The sequence below is a fragment of the Procambarus clarkii genome, chromosome 43, assembly GCF_040958095.1.
Source record: "Procambarus clarkii isolate CNS0578487 chromosome 43, FALCON_Pclarkii_2.0, whole genome shotgun sequence".
Lineage (NCBI taxonomy): Eukaryota > Metazoa > Arthropoda > Malacostraca > Decapoda > Cambaridae > Procambarus > Procambarus clarkii.
The window spans coordinates 7,313,889-7,321,283 of record NC_091192.1 but is presented as its reverse complement, the minus strand read 5'-3'; the positions used below and the strand labels follow the sequence as shown (position 1 = coordinate 7,321,283).

The 7,395-nt window shown below is 49.9% G+C and overlaps 1 long non-coding RNA gene across 1 annotated transcript; it reads right to left on the bottom strand.

Annotated features, from left to right (window-relative positions):
• Positions 1–275: 275 nt before the first annotated feature.
• LOC138349991 (uncharacterized) lies at positions 276–6,433 on the bottom strand. The gene is made up of 2 exons (XR_011221959.1): positions 6,082–6,433; positions 276–2,089 (listed from the first exon to the last, which is right to left on the bottom strand). It is a non-coding gene; the product is annotated as an uncharacterized lncRNA (long non-coding RNA).
• Between the last annotated feature and the right edge of the window lie 962 nt (positions 6,434–7,395).

Below are 7,395 nucleotides of genomic sequence, written 5' to 3'. Positions count from 1 at the left end.
TGCAGTGACTTAATATCTAACATATTCAGAGACTTGAGTAGGGGTACCGAGTGATGTCTGGGGCCAGAGTTGGATATTGTCCTAATAGCAGCTTTGTGTTGAGTAATTAGAGGACGTAAATGATTTTGGGTAGTAGAACCCCAAGCACATATACCATAGTTGAGATATGGATAGATGAGGGAGTAATAGTGTGTCACCAGGGCAGGGCGGGGTACATAATATCTGATCTTAGAAAGAATGCCAAGTTTCTGATCAGGGGAAGGAAGACACCAAGCCTTGGGGGCGTAATTTTATTGACATGATAAATAATTCTGCAGAAGTAAAACAGGCTTTTAAATAGGACTTAACAAATGTATAACATAGCCGTGGCTAACGCAAAGTACACGAAACATCTTAAATTGTACACCCGTAGTAAAACGTAATCTTAGCCTAGTAACAAACTCTGCAGAAACCTAATGTCCTAATGTCTAGAATTAGCAGTGAGGCGAATGTAACAAATCTAATACTAAGTATAACAGGACACCAAAGTGAACAACATAACATAAGGGAAACCCTAGCTGGAGAATAATCAGGCGGCAGAAAACATAGTGACTGGGGAAGCCTGATATGTATTTGGAGAAGAAAATAACCCCAGGCCAGAGGCCGAGCCGCCAAGGAAGGAATTACCTGACAAGGTAGGGCTTACTAGTAGAATGTCTGTAAAGTCAAAGTAGTAGCTGCGGACAGCGGAACACTTGGGGACGGGCGCTGCACCCCCCCACCCATCCCCAGTGAAACGGGAGGAAAACGTGAGGACCAACGACTGACGTAGTCAGAACCGTGAGAACTGGCAGCCAGCAGAAAGGGGGAGGAGGGTGGGCGCTTCGTGAATCTTGGACCTGGTCGGGAGAGGGAGTGAGAGCGGGACCTGACTTCCCGCGCCTTTTATGCCACCCAGGCTGGCCGCACCACGCCTGCGGGACGCGATGCGCAATTGTCTCTTCCTTCCCCCGTCAGAAACTCCACCGCCTTTCGTCAAAAGGCAGTGGGCCATTTTCTGATCAGGGGAAGGAAGACACCAAGCCTTGGGGGCGTAATTTTATTGACATGATAAATAATTCTGCAGAAGTAAAACAGGCTTTTAAATAGGACTTAACAAATGTATAACATAGCCGTGGCTAACGCAAAGTACACGAAACATCTTAAATTGTACACCCGTAGTAAAACGTAATCTTAGCCTAGTAACAAACTCTGCAGAAACCTAATGTCCTAATGTCTAGAATTAGCAGTGAGGCGAATGTAACAAATCTAATACTAAGTATAACAGGACACCAAAGTGAACAACATAACATAAGGGAAACCCTAGCTGGAGAATAATCAGGCGGCAGAAAACATAGTGACTGGGGAAGCCTGATATGTATTTGGAGAAGAAAATAACCCCAGGCCAGAGGCCGAGCCGCCAAGGAAGGAATTACCTGACAAGGTAGGGCTTACTAGTAGAATGTCTGTAAAGTCAAAGTAGTAGCTGCGGACAGCGGAACACTTGGGGACGGGCGCTGCACCCCCACCCCGCAGGCCAGCAGGCCGGACCCCCCCCCGAAGGGCGAGTGCCCGCTGGCCGCGAGGGAAACCTCAGGGAGGCAGAGCAACTACGCTACAAAACTAGGAAGGAAGGAGGGCAAACTGGAGGAGCTCGCACATCGCCTCGACTTATGCCCCCTGGCCTTGGCCCGTGGGCGACGGTCGGTGAAGGTGGGGGGCAGGGGCGGCTGTAGCAGCCGCGGCAGGGTCTGCCTCGGTGGTTCCCATGCCCTGAAGGCTTGTGACATGAGAGGGCCCCCGAGCCTGCGCGATGGGCGCCTGCAGCGTCGTCCAATCGTCGGCCGAAAAAGGTGGAGGCTGCGACGCTGTGCCACCCGCCGCTTTGCCGGCAGTGGCCTCTGGGAAGTGTGGTCGCCGTGCACATCAGAGCCGCCCGAGGAGGCCCCCGAGGGGGGGGAGGCGAAGCGAAGGTCGGCTGCGTCCTCACCCCACTGCGCTGTTGTCCTCACGCGACGTCGCCCGAGCCCTCTTCCGTGTTGCAGTTGCTGCGTGATCCGGCTTCTCGCTACTGCGGAAAATGAAAAAGTAAGCATCGACAGGTCTAACGGGGAAAAACAGGCAGGGAGGCCCAGCTGCCGCACCGGCAACCGTCACATACACAAGTAGACAAAAGCAAGGTAAAGTTAAGTGTCCATAGTGATTGAGAATACCGGACATAGCCAATGCTATCGTAATAAAACCAATGTAATAAACTCTGAGCAGTTAAAATAGATTAAGAGAGTAATATTCATGTATAGATTGAACAGTAATATTCATGGTATAGTTTGGTTATAATAAGACCGTATTACTCATTGTATAGTTTGTTTATATTAAGACAGTATTAATCGTGGTATAGTATAGAAGAATTCAAACAATAATAATCTCAAAAGTAAAAACAAAATTAATTGAGTATCCCACTAGAAATGTACACTGCTTTAACACTGCAACAGTGTTATTAAGTAAATACCGGGCATAACTGGAGCTGGACTATGTAACAAATTAATCTTAGAAACTTAAATAATATAAATAACATAGCGAGGCCAAAACAGTAAGAAAGGCATAAGGCGTAAGCAGTGCTAGAAACAGAATAAATAGCGGAGTAAATACAAGACAAACTGAAACTGAACAAGTAAATAGCTTAAGACCGTATTATAATATACTTGTATTTAAGCTGAACAAATAAGAGATATAATATACTTGATTTAAGCTGAACAAATAAAAGAGTAAACAGTGATAATCATGGATAATTTGGGTAGATTAAAGCAGGACTATACAAGGTATAGGATGGTTAGGTTGAACAGTAATATAGGCATGGTATAGTTTGGATAGATTAAAATTGTAAAGTTCATGGGATAGATTGGTTAATTAAACAGTACTTATTCATGGAATAGATGGTCTAGAGTAAACCAATAATAGTCTCAAAAGTGAAAACAAAATTATTTGCATATCCCACGGTAATGGACACTGCCTTAACGCTGCAACAGGAATAGTAAGTAAATACAAGGCATAACTGAAAGCTGAACAAAGTAATAAAATAATTTAGGGAACTTAAATAAATGATAACATGGCGTAGCTCACCCCAACCGACAGACCGCTCTACGGCATGCGCCTACCCTGGAGGAGTAGAACAGAACAGTGAGAACGGGAGGGGAATAATATATTCTAATAATAGAATAAGACCGTAATATAATGTACTTGCATATAAGCTGAACAAATAAAAGAAACAGTGGTAATCATGGGAAGATTTGGTAGCTTAAAGCGGGATTAATCAAGGGATAAGATGGTAGGATAAACAGTAATGTGCATGGTATGGTTTGGATAGCGTAAAACTGTAATGTTCAAGGGATGGAATGGTTATTAAAACAGTATTAATCAAGGGAGAATGGCTAGCCTAGCAATAATATTCTCAAAAGTGAAACAAAATTAGTTGAGTATCCCGCAGCAATGGACACAGCATTAACGCTGCTAGAGGAATAGTAAGTAAATACAAGGCATAACTAAGCTGAACAATGCAATAATTAATTTAGAAACTTAAATAAAAGATAATAACATAACATAGCCCACCCAAGCGGACCGACCGCTCGACGGCATGCGCCTGCGCTGGAGGACAGGACAGGGAAACAGGAGGGAACGTGTACGTGCAGGATCAACAGGCGGCTACCGAGTGGACGAGACGTCAAGGTACAAACGGGCCGGTCTACCCCGACCAGGCCAAACGGCTGGGGCGAACATAACGTGGGACACCGGGGCCAGCAAACACCTGGGGATGAACAAACCGGGATACACCGGCCAGCCCAAACGACTGGGTACGAACAAGCCGGGATACACCGGCCATCCCAGACGACTGGGTACGAACAGATCGGGCTACACCGGCCAGACTGAACATCCGTGTACGAACAAGCCGGGCCCACCGGCCAGACAAAACGTCTGGGACGAGCAAGCAGGGCTGCGCCAGCCAGACAAACAGCTGAGACGAACAAGCTGGGCTACACCAGCCAGGCAAACGACTGGGACAAACAACTGAGCTACGCCGACCGGACAAACAACTGGGACGAACACGCTGGGCTTCAACAGCCAGATAAACGACTGGGAAGAACAAGCTGGGTTACACCAGTCAGGCAAACAACTGGGACGAACAGACTGGCTTCAACAGCCAGACGAACGACTGGGACGAACAAGCAGGCTAAACCAGCCAGACAAACGTCTGGGACGAACGAACTGGGCTACACCCGCCAGACAAACGTCTGGGGCGAACGAGCTGGGCTACACCAGCCAGACAAACGTCTGGGACGAACGAGCTGGGCTACACGAGCCAGACAAACGTCTGGGCGTACGAGCTGGGCTACACCAGCCAGACAAACGTCTGGGCGAACGAGCTGGGCTACACCAGCCAGACAAACGTCTGGGGCGAACGAGCTGGGCTACACCAGCCAGACAAACGTCTGGGACGAACGAGCTGGGCTACACCAGCCAGACAAACGTCTGGGCGAATCGAGCTGGGCTACACCAGCCAGACAAACGTCTGGGGCGAATCGAGCTGGGCTACACCAGCCAGACAAACGTCTGGGCGAACGAGCTGGGCTACACCAGCCAGACAAACGTCTGGGCAAACGAGCTGGGCTACACCAGCCAGACAAACGTCTGGGGCGAACAAGCTGGCCTACGCCGGCCAGACAACAACTGGGACGAACAAGCTGGGCTACACCAAGCGGCCAAACGTCTAGGGACGAACAGGCTGGGCTACACCAGCCCGACAGACAAACTTCTAGGACAAACAGGCTGGGCTACACCAGCCAGACAAACTTCTAGGACAAACAGGCTGGGCTACACCAGCCAGACAAACGTCTAGGACGAACAGGCTGGGCTACACCAGCCAGACGAACGTCTAGGTCGAACAGGCTGGGCTACACCAGCCAGACAAACGTCTAGGACGAACAGGCTGGGTTACACCAGCCAGACAAACTACAGGGACAAACAGGCTGTGCTACACCAGCCAGACTAACGTCTAGGAACGAACAGGCTGATCTACCCCAGCCAGGCAAAACGCCTAGATACGGACAAAACGAGCAACACCGGACGGACAAACAACTGGGACGAACAAGCAGGGCATCACCGTCCAGACAAACATCAGAAGAACATGCCGGACGACACCGGCTGACGCAAGTCAGCCAATAACAAGAAAGTGTTGGGCCTACCCACCGGGGCACTGCCGCCACAAGGGCGTCTCCTGCCCGAGGGCGAGAAGGGAGAAGGACAGGAAGGAAGCGAACACAGCCCAAGGCAAGCGCTCCTGGAGCTCCATGCCACGTGGGTGATGCCGTCCTTAGCATGGGCCCCTAGGGTCGGGCGCTAGGGACAAAGACAACTAAAAACCCGGCCAGGAGGCGTCGCCACCAGGGTGACGCCAGGACGCTCGCAGGGAGCCTGGCCGGTCACGCACGTCCAAGCGCACCACGAACCCTGGCCCCTAGGGCCAGCCAAGAGGGCGCAACAAACCAGGTTCCGGGGAAAACGCCTGGGACGGGGAAGGAAACGAAGGGCATCCTTGGGGCGAGTGCTTCACCAAGCTCCAAGCCACGTGGGCGCCGCCTACCGGGCATGGGCCCCAGGGCTCAGAACCCCGGGAACCGCCGCGTGGCGTCGCCACAGAGGGCGATGCCAGACCACAGAAGGAGCCTGGCCGCGCACGCACGGCCAGGCGCGGGCGAAACATGGCCCCTAGGGCAAGCCTAGGGGCACAGCAAACCGGGGAGGGCACACCTGGGACGAATGGTCCACCGAGCACGCAATAGGGCCGGGCCCCAGGGCACAGGACCACCGAAACCAGGCCACATGAAGTCGCCGCAGATAACCAGCGCACCAGTCCCGACCTGGAGGAACGCCAGCAACCCCAGGGAGGCAAGCAGGCGGAAGGCCCTAGGGAACTAGCTATAAGCGGCACGAACGGGCCGCGAGGGACGGCGCAAACACACGCCAGCACTGGGGGTAGTCCTGACTAACTTGTACAGGAAACTCTCTTACCTTAGGGTTTGCTGGGTAGGGCAGGGGGCCCCTGCGGTAGCGGCCTGGGATGTGGAAGGCCCCAAAGGATCGGAGAATATCAGTTGTGGGACCATAGTAGCGGAGAGGGAGCCCGATTGCTTGAGAAATCCCGTGTACACAGTAAACAAAACGTAGAAGTGGTAAGGGTACTGGCCCACGTGTCGATGAGGCGTGGTGCTGAGCGTGGAGCCGCTTCGTGAATCTTGGACCTGGTCGGGAGAGGGAGTGAGAGCGGGACCTGACTTCCCGCGCCTTTTATGCCACCCAGGCTGGCCGTACCACGCCTGCGGGACGCGATGCGCAATTGTCTCTTCCTTCCCCCGTCAGAAACTCCACCGCCTTTCGTCAAAAGGCAGTGGGCCATTTTTTGAAACTTTTTTTGATATATTTAGAATGTGTCCCTGGAAATTCAGCTTGTGGATAATGAGAACGCCAAGGAATTTGCCATCTAATTATTACAAATTTGGGCATTGTTTATTTTGAGATTTATTTGATTAGAGGATTTATTGCCAAACAGAATATAGAAAGTTTTGTCAATGTTAAGGGTGAGTTTGTTGGCAGTTAGCCAAAGATGGACTTTATTTAGCTCAGTATTTACTGTGGCATTTAGAGCAAGGGGGTCAGGACTGGAGTAAATGAAGGTTGTGCAGTCAGCAAATAGAATTGGTTTGAAGTGTTGGGAGGCTTTTGGAAGGTCATTAATGTAGATGAGAAAGAGGAGAGGGCCAAGTATGCTGCCCTGAGGAACACCAATGTTGATGGGTAGGGTGGGAGAAATTGAATTACTCACAGAAACATACTGGAGCCTGTCAGTAAGGTAAGGTTTGAGGTATTGCAGGGAGTGTCCTCTGACTCCATAATGATGTAATTTAAGAAGAAGGTTTTGGTGGTTGACAGTGTCAAAAGCCTTACGCAGGTCCACAAATAACCCAACAGGGAATTCATTTTTATCAAGATCTGCATGAATCAAGTTAATCATACTAATAAGTGCATCGTTAGTGCTTATTTTGGGTCTGAAGCCATATTGACAAGAGCTAAGTATATTGTGTTTGGCTAGATAAGAGTAAAGCTGCTTGTAGATTAGTTTTTCAAATATTTTTGACAAGTTAGGCAGGATTGATATAGATCTGTAGTTGTTAACATCTGTGAGATCACCACATTTGTGGACAGTTGTTACTCTCGCTTTTTTTTAGAATATCTGGAAAGGTTTGGAGTTCAAGTGACTTGTTGAAGAGCAATGCAATAGCAGGGGCTATAGATCTGGAGTTTTTTTGTAAATTAAAGTTGGTATCT